Source organism: Hemitrygon akajei, unplaced genomic scaffold (assembly GCF_048418815.1).
Source record: "Hemitrygon akajei unplaced genomic scaffold, sHemAka1.3 Scf000092, whole genome shotgun sequence".
NCBI lineage: Eukaryota > Metazoa > Chordata > Chondrichthyes > Myliobatiformes > Dasyatidae > Hemitrygon > Hemitrygon akajei.
Window position 1 is genome coordinate 2,148,295 of NW_027331978.1, and position 18,032 is coordinate 2,166,326.

Consider the following 18,032-nt stretch of genomic DNA (forward strand, 5'->3'; position numbering starts at 1 on the left):
TAAATGCTGGCATTGCATTTCCCTTCTTTACCACAAACTCAGCCCGCAGCTTCACCTTCTGCAAGTCTTGCCTAAGTTCGTCTGAATCCTGAAGATTGAATTTTTCCCCATTTTGATAACAGTTCGCGCTATTGTTCCTTTTACCAAAACGATGATTCTTCTTTTCTCCACACTGTATTCCATCAGCCCAATGTTTGCCCACTCCTGCAATTTGTCTAAGTTCTGCTGTAATCGCATTGCTTCCTGGGCACTACCTACCCCTCCTGCGATCTTTGTATCACCTGTAAACCTTGCCACAAAGCCATCAATTCCATTATCCAAACCACTGACAGAAGTTTGTAAAGTAGCGTTCCCAATACTGACCTCTGAGGAACACCACTAATCACTGGCAGCCAGACAGTTCACAAAGCATTTTAGTATCTTTCCTGCATCTTTCCTGAAAATTGAAGTTTTTGCAATTGTAACAGACTTTGAATCTATTGGAATGATAAAGGACATTGAGAGTGGCTGATGCTCAAATTGGCGAACGTGCTGATTTACAAAACTGTCTGATATGTTTGTAGAGATTTGCTTAATGTAAATAACCCCGGCACTGAGATGGACCTGACATTTGATTTACCTCAGCTCCGAAGGCAGACAGAATATCATACATCATCGACCTAATTCTGATGTACTCCGACATACGCATGTGTACATTGATGAACTGTGGACATTATCTCACGAACAGTGGCCGATCTGCATGGTTGATGGCGTACTCTCGTTTCGTATCACATACCCGCCAGCGCACATACACATTGTGATTCATCACCACACTGCGCGAATTTATCTAATTTACAAAATGTACTTTCCCCATGGGGATGAATAAAGTATCTATCTATCTATCTATCTATCTATCTATCTATCTATCTATCTATCTATCTATCTATCTATCTATCTATCTATCTATCTATCTATCTATCTATCTATCTATCTATCTATCTATCTATCTATCTTTTCAGGAGTGGGGATCACTGATAGTGTTCAGTGTGCATCACCACTCTAACTTGTAGTCTGGCACCTTCTGAGGCGCTGACGTTGCTCCGCTCAAGCACATTAATCCCCCGTCCCAGCACTGAGCCGGTAACTTTGTATATAATATTGTATGAGATCATAACAAAAAAAAAAACATTTTGTGTCTCCCTACCTCCAACAGAGCGTGATGTAGGAAGTTCCTTATCACCCATATACTTTGTAGATGAAAGGTGTAAGACAATCTTCCACATGGCTCTTTAAACCCTGATTATCGTAGCGAATACTCGGGTCATACAAATCTCTGCTAACGGAAAGAAAACCTCACTGACATCCTCTTCTATTTCATTGGTAATATCGATTGCCCAGTGAAGGGGCAACTTTGTAATCTCTCCGACGAAGTCTGAGAAGTTTCATCGGTACAAGCGGCTTCGGTCCCCACACCGAAGTAATGTGGAGGCACAGGCGGCTCTAAGCGCTTAAATATCAGCGTTTTCACTGCTGATGGAGATGATTTATATCTGCTCATTTGGAGTAACCATAACATATATAACAGTGACTCTCCACCAGCTATAACATAATATATCATCAGTGACGTTAGAGTCGCGTCACTACCCCATTGCCGGGTTGCTGCATCAATTGTTTGGTTTCAATGACGTCATATTCAGGAAGGAATCACAGCCTATCAGGTTAGACAAAGACTGACGGGTTGACATTAGTCTGGACCCATGATGGGAAATGTTATTGAAGGATTATTCTGTGAAAAGTAAAGGCAAGCGCAGCATCAGTAATGTTATAGTCAGCGGGAATCAGCAGAACGCTGTGTAACAAATGCAGTTACGGAACGGAGCGGGACCTCTTCACTGAGTTACTGTGGGACAACGAAAGGACCCTCCTGGAGCGATGCTCTCCGCGGGCGAGGGGAGCGCTGACGTCACTCCCTCGGGGGGGGGGGGGTGTTCTGTTGTGGAATGTGAATGAAGGAGCTTCATGATCCAGATGCTCAGTCCATCAGCTGGGGAACAGGTGGCACTGGAGCGGAACATCAACCCTTGTTTGTTCATTGGCTGTAAGTAACGTCATTCATTGCACAACCCGCCTACCCGTGACGGAGAATTCGTGTTCCCTATAAATTAGCAGGGTATCGTGGTCCGAGTCACAAGCTGATGTGAACTGCACAACGGGAGATAATTCAAGCAATCGAACATGAGTCGACCGGTGAAAGACGTTTGTTACCCTGTTCTAGTGATCTTTGGTTTACCCGGTAAGTCGTATTAATACATTGTCTAACAGCTATTGGCCTTCGGCAGGACATTGTTATTTCTTATGAAGTATGGTCAGAAGATGCACCGCAATGTGTCCATTATACAAGCTGCTCAATAGGCGCTGTATCGTTCCGTGTCCACACGGCCGGTGAGAAGACTTTCCTCTGGACACAGGAGGCCGTCTCCTCATGTCCGGTGCAAAGGGAACGGAGGGATGCCATCGCTGAAATAGCAGTAGTCTTTCGCTCAGGAGGCAATGTATTTTACATCGTGTCTGTCAGAGAATAGAAGTGTACTACAACAACACAAAAGCGGCCATTCGGCCCGCCATGGCAACCTGAACCTCTGTGGTCCTATCTACCGGCACCTGGCTGATATTCCTCTACCTCCCTCTCACATTGGCCCTTTACAAACTTATCTTACGTGGTAGAGTAGATCCCGCATCGTCCGCTCTGCAGGGAGCTGTTTCCACACTCGCAGCAACCTCTGAGTGAATAACCTCTCTCAGATTACCCCCGAAGCATTTCAACTTTCACGCTAATCCTATGATCGTTCAAAATAATTTCACACAATCTGAGAGGAAATGGCTGAAATTCATTTACACCAATTATACCCCTAATGTATACAAAGATTGCTCATTCCCGTCAGTATCCTTGTAAATATTTTGAAGTCTGTCACGAATTTTGATATAATTCCCGTAGGAAGGTGAGTAGAAATTTAAACAATGCTACGAAATCAGCTTCAATTACGTATTGTACAACCTCAACTCAATAACTCAACCCCAGTGCTCAAAGTCCTGATTTGTGATGGCCGATGTGCAAAATAATCTCTGTGCCGCCCGGTTTACCAAGTGTCTTACTTTAAATGAATGATGGATCTGTATTTACAGCTCCGTTTCTTTTATGCGGAGCACCTCACAACCTACCATTCACCATGCAATGGTAACCTGGTTTATCCTCCTGCAGGGCGGCACATTACCCAGGCTCCCAGTAAATTACACGTTTCTCAGCCCGTTTTCAGCTGGTGAAGATCACACTGCGAAATGCCTTTCCGTCCTGCCAATGCTCACTCTCAGACCACCGTACTAAACAGAAATACATCCGAACATATTTGAGAAATAAGTTGTAAGATTCCCCTGTCTTCCTCCCTTAGTGATGTCTTTACCTGTTGTTGTTTTTTCTCTGTTGCAGCTAATTTGTTAACAATTATTATTCTGTCCCGGGGAAAATGCGGTCTTTCCAAATGCATCTCTGCCGACATGACGATGATGGCTGTGTCAGATCTATCGGTCATTCTCATCAATGTCCTTGTCTATGAGATTTTAATATTCCGCCTGTCAAGTTCATTTCTGTATTATACGGAAGTCCTTAAAGCCACGATCTACGTGCTGGCGGTCACTCTGGAACTATCACGGTGGTACACGGTGGCCTTCACCTGTGATCGATATGTTGCCATATGTTGTCAGAAGTTTAAAACAAAATACTGCAGAGTGAAGACAGCCAGGATCCTGGCAGCAGTAATACTGGCGGGGCTTTGCTTGGAGAATATACCCTTCTTGTTTGCATTTCAGCCTCAACGAATAATTGGAAATATTTCGTGGGGTATTCGCCCGAAATTGGACATCTTCAACTCTCCAACGTTCGTAGCGCTCAGCAGATTCAAATCCTTTCAAAACCTGTGCTCATCCGGTTTAATAATTCTGTTTAATGGGATGACGGCCAGGCATATCTTAGTGGCCAGCAAATCCCGGAGGGGCTTCCGAACCCATAAGAGTAAGATTGATCGTGACCCGGAAATGGAGAACAGGAAAAAGAGCATCATATTACTCTTCTGTGTATCGGGCAGCTTCATGCTATTTTGGCTGCCGTCGGCAGTGACCGATTTTATCGCCAGCATAACCATGTATTTTGATCGCGACTATAACTCTGCCCGATATATCGCTGCTCAAACCGGGGTTCTGCTCACGAACATGAGTTCCTGTACAAACACGTGTATTTATGCAGCCACCCAAACTAACTTCAGGGCAGAGTTGAAAACGTTGATACTGTCTCCTTGGACGCTTATCCGGGAATTGATTAAGAGAAATGTAAGATCGTCTAAGACTTTCTCCCACGAGTAGAACTCAGTTCCAGCTCGCACACGTCTTACAACTGGCAACATTTTGTAAATGATCCACGATTTTAGTTTGATAATAAAATAAAAATTATCATTTTAAACATCCCGAAGCTGGTAACTGAAAGTGTCTCATTCGCATCTGATAAGAATTAGCTCGAGGTAGAAATAGAATGTATGAATGCGTGGAATGGGCCGGATGGAACACAGTATTGAATTAGGACAAGCGACATTTCAATGTTAAAAAAACCAGACTATTTGCACCCAACACTGGATCTCAGTAAAGCAGCAGAGAGCTACGGTCAATAACATACTTATTCCATATTTCCCGATCTGCCAAACTGTATCATGTGAAGCAGCGAAAAAGAGGGGCAAAAACTTTTCGAATACTGCACAGCCGCGTCCAAAATCCTCAGCAGGAATTGAGGATAGAAAATATTCTTCCTCGATAATTATTAGAAGAATACAAATTTGGAAAGAAGTTACATAGCCTTTCAAAATACCCTGTGTTAGTTTAGCTTACGTTGTGTGGTTCCATTTATTTCGTGATCGGCAGTGCCACTCAGCTGTACCGGAACCTCCTCAGTTGACCAGCCACCCCTCGGCAATAGAAGGTGATCTTCTATTCCCGATTCTGTAGACATTATATTCGATGTTACCCCGCGGTGTGCCTAGTTACGGAAATCAGCCCTTACGGAAGTCAGATATCAATGCCAGATTTGGGAACAGCTTCTTTCCAACTGTGATAAGACTGCTGAACAGATCCTGACCGGGATCTGGGCCGTACCTTCCAAATATCTGGACCTGACTTGCACTACCTTACTTTCCCTTTTCTGTTTTCGAATTATGATTTATAATTTATTTTTAAATTATATTTATTTCGATTTGTACTTCAGGGAGCGCGAAACAAATATCACTGTGATGATTGTACGTACTAGTATCAATTGTTTGGAGACAATAAAGCAATAAAGTCAATAAAGTACTTTCTGTGAAAAATAATAAATAAGCACACGATGTATTGCTTTTCAAATTGATTTTATTAAATCATGTACAGACGACTCACATTCACTTTCTAATTAAATCTGAATATGGTTCATATTTTAGGGAGGCAATACTCTCACCAACGCTCCACAGCACGCCCAGCAAACCCATCCCCAAAATGCCGGGATTGCGTGAAAACAGATTTATTCAGGTTATTAATAAGGAACACGAGAAGCTGATTCTCACCTGGTCTAAAACCGACTGAGCCAAAGCAATCTCGTATTCCCCTTCCACAAGTTTCAACGTCACTCAAACCTGTCGAACTGTCTGCCTGATTTATTCACAGCTCACTGTCATGGAGGATTGAACGTGCCGAAGCGGGCGCCTTCCTGACTGATTCCCATTTGCCTGAGTTTAGACATCAATCCTTCCCAAGCTTTCATAACATGATCTTGTCCGAATGCCAAAGACACATTCCAATTATATCTGCCTCAAATATTTTTACTGTCATCTCGTTCCGTGCCCACCACAATGAAAATTATGTTACTCAGGAGCCCCTTCAAAACTTCCCTTCTCGCATACAAATATAGCCACTCGTTCTAGAATCCACTCGTTTGGAGAAATGCTTGCTATCCGCGCCATGTCGTTTATATAAATCTTTATATATTCGCCCTTCAGCCTCTACCCCAGAACAAAAAAAAAGTTCCAGACTATCCACACTTCCCGCTTACCTCAAAGTCCAAGTTCCAATTATATCATTGTGAATCCTTTCCGCGTTCTTCCACAACAGGTGAGCACTTCCCACTAAACTTCACTCTTCTGCACATGTTAACGGATCACACTCTTTGTTTCCATACGTCACAGGGGCAGGTGTAAACGTACGAACTATTTTTCAGTATCTGTTCGGTTGATGTTATTGATAAAATGAGCTTGTTGCTGCGGATCTGAGTATTGAGAGAGAGCCGCAGAATGTCCTTCCGGGTCACGCTGCATCTTCAGATTAACTACATCCCTGCTCTTCCTAATTAGTTTTGGTAGTGCCCGTGTTCTTCGTTGTTTTAATGTCATCATCATGGCTTGACTTCGCGAACGAAGATTTAGGAAGGGGGCTGCCCCCGTCTGCTGCAGGCTCGCTGGTGGCTGACGAGGCCAACACGGGATAGGCAGGCCCGGCCACAGCGGCTGCAATAAGGGAGATTCTGTTCCGGGTTTGGTGCTGCTGTGTCACGGTTCCTCCTCCTTCTCCTTTCATCCTCAAGGCCGGCCCTGCGTGCGTTCTCAAAGGAGGAGGCAGACTGGTGAATAGCGTGTCGCCAGGCCTCGCCATCGGAGGCTACAGTAGACCACTGGCGATGGTCAATGCGACAGGCACCAAGGAATTTCTTCAGAGAGTCCTTGTACCTCTTCTTCGGTGCCCCTGTCACGGTGGCCAGTGGAGAGTTCGCCACACAGCACAGTCTTGGGCAGGCGATGATCCTCCATCCTGGAGACGTGCCCTGCCCAGCGCAGCTGCGTCTTGAACAGACTCGATGCTGGTGACCTCCGCCTGTTCGAGGACTTCGATGTTGGTGACGGAGTCACTCCAGTGGATGTCGAGGATGGTGCGGAGGCAGCGCTGGTGGAAACGCTCAAGGAGTCGCGGGTGGTGACGGTAGGTGACCTACGACTCGGAGCCGCACAGGAGGGTGGTCAGTACAACGGCTCTGTACACGCTGATCTTTGTTCCTTTCTTCAGATGCTTGTTGTTCCAGACTCTTTCTCACAGCCTGCCGAATGCGCTGTTGGCCTTTGCCAGTCTGTTGTCAATCTCTTTGTCGATCTTGGCATCTGACGAGACGGTGCACCCCAGGTAGCTGAACTGGTGGGCTGTCTTCAGCTCTTCCTCGCCGATGGTGATGCGGGGTGGGTGGTAATCTTCCTGAGGTGCGGGCGGATGTAGAACTTCTGTCTTCTTCAAGCTGGCTTCCAGTCCGAAGGGCTCGGCAGCCTCTGCGAAGCCGGATGTTATACGATGCAGGGCTGTCTCTGTGAGGGCAACGAGGGCAGCATCGTTGGCGAAGAGGAGCTCTCGGATGAGTTGCTCCAGTGTCTTGGTGTGGGACTGCGGTCACCTCAGATTGAACAAGCTGCCATCGGACCGGTACCCGATGTAGACACCGTCCTCGTCATCACGGTCTTCTGTGGCCCTTTCGAGCACGATGCTGAAGAAGATGGTGAAGAGAGTCGGCGGGAGGACGCAGCCTTGCTTTACACCGTTGCCTATTGGGAAGGGCTCTGAGAGGTCGTTGTTGTGTCTGACCTGGCCACGCTAATCTTCGTGTAGCTGGATGACCAGGCCGAGGAACAATGGTGGGCATCCCAGTCGTTCCATGATTTGCCACAGACCTTCCCTGCTCACAGTGTCGAACGCTTTGGTAATGTCGACAAACGTCACCTGCAATCCCTTGTTCTGTTCCCTACATTTCTCCTGGAACCGCCTGAGGACGAATACCATGTCCTTGGTGCTCCTATTGACTCTGACGCCACAGTGACTCTCTGGCAGATACATTAAATTAACAGTAAAAATCCAGCATTTAAACATAATGTATGTACAATTGTACAAGAAAGAACACAATTAGAACGGAATAAATCTCCATGCAACACACACGAAATGCTAGAGGAACTCAGCGGACCAGTCAGCATCTATGGCAAAGAATACAGTCAACATTTCTGGCCGAGTCTGTCCTGGTGAAAGGTCTTGGCCCCTGACTCCGACTTTCCATAGATGTCGCCTGGTCTGCAGCGGTTTGTGTGTGTCGCTTGGATTTCCGGCATCTGCAGATTCTCTCTCGTGTGAAAAATGCTCATGATTGTGAAAACCTGCCAAAGTAGTTATAAAGTTGCTGAGCTGCAGTAATCAGGATGATTGGTTCCAAATATGATTGGTTGAAGAGAAGCTGACGTCGTTGAATTTGGAGGTGCCGAAGGTGTGTGTGTGTGTGTGTGTGTGTGTGTGTGTGTGTGTGTGTGTGTGTGTGTGTGTGTGTGTGTGTGTGTGTGTGTGTGTGTGTGTGTGTGTGTGTGTGTGTGTGTGTGTGTGCGCGCGCACTAAGGTTTCTTGAGTCAGGGCGTCAACTGTGTAATTGTAATTGTGGGGAGGTTTGTGCCTGCAATGAAATGCCGAACATTTCAGATTGTTGAAGCAGAAATGCACCACCTGTATATTGAGAGTCTGCAGCTGACACAGATAGTTTAAAATTGCGGTTCACCTGACACTTTTATAGAGAAAGGCATTAAATCCGGGGCTGGAAAGTCGGGACGCCCCTGTAACGGAGTCGATATTGTATCTCTTCTCATCCTTTTCTTCTGAGTGTATCCAGTTGTGATATAACAGAAGCTAATTTATTGTTCTCGGGAATGTTAAACCGAGACATTGGAAAGATGGTAATTCGCCTGATAAATGGTACTTACTTTCGCATTTCGACTTCCTGGTAACCCCAAGGATCATTCTGCTGTTGATTGTGTTGAAGGATGTGTAGTCTTTTCCCCAGTACGTGAGACACTTCTTCTTTCCGGTTGGAGCAGTTAGCTGATTCCAGTTCAACTTGTGACGAGATCTGATGGATTATTCTAAAGTGGACTGTTCCTTTAAACAGAGAGAGAGGGAGCGAACAGCGTGTGTGCTATTTCAGCAACGGAGAGAGAGACAGTCTGTGAGTTGCCTTGGAAACTGAAAGGCGGAGCTATATGATGGACAGCTCGTGTTCAGCACTTGTGAGATACATACCAGGTCGACTGGATTTGTAATCAGACACACGACACGCCAGACACCAAGGAAGACACTGGTTGAGTTTGTGTGCCCACGACAAGGGTGGGGTTTTTGCTCACAGTCTGGACAAATGGGTGACCGGTGGAACGCCGTCGGTGTGTTTAACCCTCGCCTGGGTTGATAGCGGTCAATAACTCCACCCCAGTGCTCAGAGTCCTGATTTGTGATGGCCGATGTGCAAAATGATCTCTGTGCCACCCGGTTTACCCAGTATTTTACTTTAAATGAATGACGGATCTGTATTTACAGCTCCGTTTGTTTTATGCGGAGCACCTCACAACCTACCATTCACCATGCAATGGTAACCTGGTTTACCATCCTGCAGGGCAGCACATTACCCAGGCTCCCAGTATATTACACGTGCTGTTTCTCAGCCCGTTTCCAGCTGGTGAAGATCACACTGCGAAATGCCTTTCCGTCCTGCCTGTGCTCACTCTCAGACCACCGTACTAAACAGAAATACATCCCAACATATTTCAGAAATAAGTTGTAAGATTCCCCTGTCTTTCTCGCTTAGTGATGTCTTTACCTGCTGTTGTTTTTTCTCTGTTGCAGCTAATTTGTTAACAATTATTATTCTGTCCCGGGGAAAATGCGGTCTTTCCAAATGCATCTCTGCCTACATGACGATGATGGCTGTGTCAGATCTATCGGTCATTCTCATCAATGTCCTTGTCTATGAGATTTTAATATTCCGCCTGTCAAATTCATTTCTGCATTATACGGAAGTCCTTAAAGCCACGATCTACGTGCTGGCGGTCACTCTGGAACTATCACGGCGGTACACGGTGGCCTTCACCTGTGATCGATATGTTGCCATATGTTGTCAGAAGTTTAAAACAAAATACTGCAGAGTGAAGACAGCCAGGATCCTGGCAGCAGTAATACTGGTGGGGCTTTGCTTGGAGAATATACCCCTCTTGTTTGCATTTCAGCCTCAATGAATAATTGGAACTATTTCGTGGGGTATTCACCCGAAATTGGACATCTTCAACTCTCCAACGTTTGTCGCGCTCAGCAGATTCAAAACCTTTCAAAACCTGCTGTGTGCATTTGGTTTAGTACTTCTATGTAATGGGATGACGGCCAGGCATATCTTAGTGGCCAGCAAATCCCGGAGCAGCTTCCGAACCCATAAGAGTAAGATTGAACGTGACCCGGAAATGGAGAACAGGAAAAAGGGCATCATATTACTCTTCTGTGTATCGGGCAGCTTTATACTACTTTGGCTGCCGTGGGCAGTGACCGATTTTATCGCCAACCTAAACATGTATTTTGATCGCGACTATTACTCTGCCCGATATATCGCTGCTCAAACCGGGACTCTGCTCACGAACATGAGTTCCTGTACAAACACGTGTATTTATGCAGCCACCCAAACTAACTTCAGGGCAGAGTTGAAAACGTTGATACTGTCTCCTTGGACGCTTATCCGGGAATTGATTAAGAGAAATGTAAGATCATCTAAGGCTTTCTCCCCCGAGTAGAACTCAGTTCCAGCTCGCACACGTCTTACAACAGGCAACATTTTGTAACAGATCCGCGCTTTAAGCTTGATAATAAAATAAAAATTGTCATTTAAAACATCCCGATGCTGGTAACTGAAAGTGTCTCATTCGTATCTGATAAGAATTAGCTCGAGGTAGGAATAGAATGTATGAATGCGTGGAATGGGCCGGATGGAACACAGGATTGAATTAGAAAAAGCGTCATTTCAACGTTAAAGAACCAGACTATTTGCACCCAACATTGGATCTCTGTAAAGTAGCAGAGAGCTACGGTCAATAACACCCTTATTCCATATTTCCCGATCTGCCAAGCTGTATCATCTGAAACAGCGAAAAAGAGGGGCAAAAACTTTTCGAATGCTGCACAACGGCCTCCAAAAACTTCAGCAGATATTGAGAATAGAAAATATTCTTTCTCAATAATTAGTACAAGAATACAAATTTTGGAAAGGCGTTTCAAAAGATCCTGTGTTATTTTAGCTTACGTTGTGTCGTTCCATTTATTTCGTGATCGGCAGTGCCCCTCAGCTGGACCAGAACCTCCTCAGTTGACCAGCCACCCCTCAGCAATAGAAGGCGATCTTCTATTCCCGATCCTGTAGACATTATATTCGATGTTACCCCGCGATATGCCTGGTTACGGAAATCAGCCCTTACAGAAGTCAGAGATCAACGCCTAAATATTTGAGTACCTTCTATGAAAACTAATAAATAGGCACACGATGTATTCCTTTTCAAATTGATTTTATTAAATCATGTACAGGTGACCCACATTCACTTTCTAATTAAATCTGAATATGGTTCATATTTTAGGGAGGCGATACTATCACCAACGATCCACAGCACGCCCAGCAAACCCATCCCCAAAATGCCGGGACTCCGTGAAAACTAATTTATTCAGGTTATTAACAAGCAACACGAGAAGCTGATTCTCGAGGAGTCTCAAGATGGCGCTTATGGAGTGAAACCGCTGTAGGCTTCGCTCCAATCCTTTTATTTTTTTCTACCTACAAGCTGCCCCGATTGACCTGTTTATACCTATTCTAAAGGGGTTCATACTTACGAAATCTTTTTCAACTGTTTGAATCATTTTCAACCCGTTGAAATGTCTAAACAAAAGGAATCGAAACAGACGAAAGAACCGTTAACTCTGGAAGCAATTGCGAAACTTATGGAGGAGAGACTTGAAAAACAGGAGAACAAATTAACCTCAAAGCTTTCTACGTTTGATGAAATTTTAAAGACAGTCGATGGAAAACTTCAATCACTTACACTGGATTCACAACAACAAGCAAGAATTTTAGTTCCTGAAGATGCCGCTCGCCAGAGAGATCGCAAAATTGAAACTTTGCAACAACAGCAAGTTTCGACTTCCCAACTGCTGGATCGTTATAAATCTAAAATCACTGATCTTGAAAACCGCTCTCGCATACAGAATCTCCGGATAATTGGGCTTCCGGAAAATTTTGAGAACGGTGATCTCACCGTATTTTTCTCTGAATTTTTAATGGACGTCTTCGGCTCAGAAGTACTGGAAACCCCTCCAATAATCGAACGTGCACATCGCATTTCCCGTTTTCAACCAGCTTCAGGTACGAAACCACGACCAGTGATACTCCGGATTCATTACCCTCATACCAAAGAACGTTTGATTCGGGCTGCCCGGAAAAAGGGTATGATAAGTTTTAATGATTTCAAATTTCGTATTCTGGAAGACCATAGTCCCGAAGTTTTAAGGGCAAGAATGGCTTTTAAATCGGTTATGTCGGAAATTCATCAGGACGGCTACAAGCAAACGCGGTTATTTCCAGCACAATTGAGAGTTACTCTCAAAGATGGGACCTATCGGCTGTTCAAATCTCCAGCGGATGCTCAAAGATTCCTTGAAGAATAGTATTTTTTTTTTTAACTACGGGTTGACTAATGTAATAATTAGTCTATAGATCCGGATCTTTTATAATTTGATGATTTTTTACGTGATGGTTAACAGTGTATTTCTTACCAACGGTAAAGGTCCGTTCTTTTGGTTTATCCTGAGTTCGTTCTTTTAATATTATTATTCTGTTAGTTCTGAAAGTAACTCATTAGGTTTTTCTTTTAAGTTTATATACACTTTTTTATACTTTTAACGTTTAAATATTAAGGTTTTTTTTATAATAAAAAACTTTTCTAACATGTCGTTTCTTTTCCCCAAAGACCTTACTGCTTGGATACGTCACATACGTTCTGATGTGTCTGAATGAGTTTAAGGACTTTCTTTTAAAACACTAATACAATATTATACATTTATGGATTTTAACGTTTTAATTTGTTTTCTTTTTTAATCTTTTTTTATATATAGAATAATAATTTTATAGTTTAATCTTTGTTATACTAAACCTTTCTTAAAATATGGGTGGTTTGCATTTTTTTTTAACTTTTGTATTTGAGCTGCCGTCTTCAGACATTGGGATAAATTTAGTATTAGATTGCCTCTTTTTGGCTTTTTTTCCCTGGGGTTTTGAGGGTGGAGGAAGGGAGATCTTTCTTTTAGCTTGCTTCACGCTGAGTTGTACTTCATGGGCTGACTCGAAACTACAAAAATGGTTGCAGTGTCAGAACCTCCGGTTCCTCCTTGAACTTACTTCCCTCTTCCGGATTCATCAGTTCATCTTTTTTTTTTAACCTTATGTGTTAATTGTAATAAATATTGGCAATATGGATAAGATTATTAATTTTGTTTCTTGGAATACTAATGGTTTAAATCATCCGTCAAATGGAAAAAAATATTCAAAGTATTCCACAGAATGAATGCTAATATAGTCTTTGTACAAGAGACTCATATGAGGAAGGTGGATCGTGAACGTTCTTTTCAGGTTTTGGAAGGGAAAAAATGTATCACTCGAATTCCCAAGCCAAAGTAAGAGGCGTTTCCATTTTTATAGATTCTTCTATCTCCTTTATACACTATGAAACAATTTCGGACCCACAAGCTAGATATTTGCTTATTACTGGTTTACTTTTTAATCAAAACTTTGTTTTAGTTGATGTTTATGCTCCAAACACTGATTGTCCTGAATTTCTAAGTGTCTATTTACATCCTTTCCTAATTTGAATCAGTACATGCTAATGATGAGTGGGGATTTTAACTGCTGCTTAAACCCTTCGATAGATAGATCTAAGCCCACCCAAGCACTTCCGAATAACTCGGCCTCTCTTATTAATTGCTTTATGATTGATTCTGCAATTTTCGAAATTTGGCGTTTTTTACACCCGAATGACAAAAAATTTTCATACTTTTCTCATGTTTATCATAATTATTCAAGAATTGACTACTTCTTTTTTGATAATCTTTTACGTACCGATGTTATTGATTGTAAATATGATTATATTACCATTTCTGACCATGCCCCTTTGAAGCTATCTGTTAAGAGAATGGATTCATCTTCTAACGCTAAATCTTGGATGTTCAACTCCTTTATTGCAGGACTCAGACTTGCTTAATTTTATTAAACAACAAATTGATTTGTGTTTCTCAACAGATTCTACTGCAGAGATCTCTAGTGGATCTTTATGGGACACTTTTAAAGCATTTATTCGTGGACAGATTATTCCATACTCTGCTGGAGTTAGAAAACGAACTAATTGTGAAATATCTACATTGGTTGATAAAATTAAAGCAATTGATAAGATTTATTCAGTGACCCCCAGCAACGAACTTTATAAAGAAAGAGTTGAACTTCAGATGGAACATAGTTTGTTATTATCCTCTTCGATTGAAAATCAGTTAATTAAATCTAGAACCCAGTTCTATGTACATGGAGATAAATCTGGCAAACTATTGGCTAATCAATTGAAAACTGCTTCGGTTAAACGACAAATTACTAAGATTCGTAAACAAGATGGCACATTGACGATTGATCATAAAGAGATAAATAAAGCCTTTCAAGATTTTTACAATTCTTTATATCAATCAGAATTTGTTGAGGATTCTTCTATAATGGATGAATTTTTAAGAAGATTAAATATCCCCAAATTAACAACAGAATATAATGTATTTCTAGATACACCTATCACGGAAATCGAAATAAAAGAGGCGATTTTTTCAATGCATTCATGTAAAGCCCCTGGTCCGGATGGTTATACTGCAGAATTTTTTAAAATCCTTTTTCTCTATACTCTCCCCTTGGCTTTGTAAAGTTTTTAAAGATGTGTTAATTTTATGTAAATTGCCACAATCTTTTTATGATGCCTCTATCTCTTTAATTTCTGAAAAAGATAAAAACCCCACTGAACGTGTATCCTATCGGCCCATATCCTTGCTGAATACGGACTCTAAGAGTTTTAGCAAAGTATTGGTCACTAGATTAGAAAACATATTACCTCGAATTATCCCAGAGGATCAGACTGGATTTATTAAAAATCGTTATTCATCTTTTAATATCTGAAAATTAATTAATATCATTTATACTTTTTCATCCAAAGCACCAGAATGTGTTATTTCCTTAGATGCTGAAAAAGCGTTTGATAGAGTTGAATGGCCATATTTATTTAATACGTTGCAGCATTTTAATTTTAGTTCGAAATTTATATCATGGATTAAAATAATATACTATGAACCCTTGGCTTCGGTCTTTACCAATAATCAAAGATCTCCTTTTTTTCAGTTATTCCGTGGTACAAGGCAAGGCTGTCCTTTAAGTCCTTTACTATTTGACATTGTTTTGGAACCGTTAGCTATAGCCATTCGTGAATCACCTAATATTTTGGTTATTACTCATGGGGAAGGGACTTATAAGTTATCATTATATGCTGATGATTTGTTAATATACATATCCGACCCTGAGAGATCCATTCCGGCTATTTCGTCCTTGCTTGCTCAGTTTAGTAGTTTTTCTGTGTACAAACTGAATTTTAATAAGAGTGAATTATTACCATTAAATATGCAAGTTCCAAATTATAAACATTTACCATTTAAAGTTGTTACAGATCATTTTACTTATTTGGGTATGTTACGTACCCCGTAACTGGGTGTCTGATCAGCAGAGAAAGAAGAATCCATTGGAGTCTGGTGGTACTATATTCAAAAGTGTTTATTAGTAAAATAAGCAAATCAATACCAATAATGCAAATATATAGATAATACACGTTAGCAATAATAAACCTAAAAATGTGGGAATAATAATAAGCAATAATAAACAAGCTATCGATGTCTAGGCGAAAATGTTTTGACATCAAAAAGTATAAAGTTCAGTTCATACGTGCTGAGGTAGATATGGTTGTTGTATTGTAATCTTTGGAGAGTAGAGAGAGAGAGCGAGCGAGATGTACCAGCTACAGTCAGGCAAACCTTCCTTTGCGTTCTTGATCCGTCGTATCGTTGTGGCCATTCAGTTATGAGCCCTCTGTCATTCAGCTAGACCGTTATTCTGTGGTGGACTCGTCACTCTGGCATGAGTGGACACACACACAAGTCCCCACCGGCCCTGCTATAACACTGTGAGTTTAACTGACCGACCTCCTGGTTCAGTTTCCGATGCCCCACACCTTCCCGTCGGTTCCAACACTCAAACAGTGTCCACTAGTGTGTCTCCTGGTGTGTCTGAAGGGAGTCTCTCTAGACCTGACTTTTATCCCTACTCACGGGGTCTCAGTTGTCAATCAATTTTGAATGGCTGTGTCCATCAAACCAGCCCACTCCGGCTGTCCACTGAGGAATGTTAATGAACAGAATGGTACAAGATAAATAACCCTCTCAGAAGTCATAAGTCTCTCAGAAGTCATAACACACTGAATTAACAAGTCTCTCTCCCCTCTCTTATCTCTCTCTTATCTGTAGCAGATGTTCTTGCATGTTTTATTTTCCAGCTCTCTCTCTCATGAGCAGCAGAGCAACAGTAACGGTTTGTGAATCTCCCGGGGGCGGGGGGGGGGGGGGGGGTGGTGGACATGGGCAACTCTGCACCCTTCTGCCCATCAGAACTGTTCTTCCTTCATAACAAGAATTAAAATTACCAAGAAACATGAGGATTTATTTAAAGTTATTTTTTTACCTTTAATTGACCAAATTAAGCAAATTGTTAGTAGGTGGTCCCCATTATCTTTGTCATTGGTTGGTCGAATTAATGGTATTAAGATGATAGTATTACCCAATGTTTTATATTTATTCCAACCATTACCAATTTTTTTCCTAAATCTTTTTTGATGTTACTGACTCCAAAATATCCTCGTATGTGTGGCAGAATAAAAATCCTAGACTAAGCAAAAAAATATTTACAGAAGCCTAAGAAGGAGGGTGGTTTGGCTTTGCCAAATCTAATATTTTACTATTGGGCAGTTAATATTTGATATTTAATATTTTGGACACAACAATCGATTATAGCATCTTGCCCACAATGGGTAAATTTGGAATGCAAATCTGTACAAGACTTTTCATTGTTTTCAATTTTAGGATTTTTACTTCCCTTTTCTTTATCTAAATTGAATAAACAAATAACTAATCCTATATTTAAACATACATTGCGAACATGGTTCCAATTTCGTAATTTTTTTAGCTTGAATAAGTTTGTCCTATTAAGCCCTATTATATCTAACTTTTTTTTGGCCCTCTTCTATGGATCAAGCCTTTGTATTATGGAAAATAAAAGGTATAACATGTTTTCGTGATCTATTTTTAGATAATAGTTTTATGTCCTTTGAACAGCTATCTAATAAATATAATTCACCTTAAAAACTTTTTTTTAGCTCTGAATCCTTGTGAGAAGGATTTAGTAGCCACCATATATAATATGATCATGAAAATACAGCCAGAAGTATCAGAAAAAATTAAGAAGGAATGGGAAAAAGAACTTCATTGTCTTATGCCCACTGAGCAGTCGGAGAAAATTTTACAATTAGTCAATTCTTCCTCTATTTGTGTTAAATATGCCCTAATACAACTTAAGGTTGTACATAGGGCTCACATGTCCAAGGATAAACTTGCTCGATTTTATTCTTGTGTTAATCCAACCTGTGACAGATGCCATTCTGAAGATGCTTCATGGACCCACATGTTTTGGTCTTGCCCTTGCTTGCAAGATTATTGGAAAGATATATTTGTATTATTTCAACAGTTCTGAGAATCAAATTGCAACCTATTACTGCAATTTTCGGTTTACCAGTGGTGGATAATAGTTGCTTATCCCCCTCAGCCTGGCGGATGATTGCATTTGTCAAATTAATGGCTAGAAGATCTATTCTGTTGAACTGGAAAGAAATTAATTCTCCAATTATATTTCAGTGGTTTTCTCAAACTATCTCTTGTTTGAGCTTAGAAAAAATTAGAAGTGTTATCTTTGACCCTTCAGTTAAATTTGAAGAAACTTCGAGACT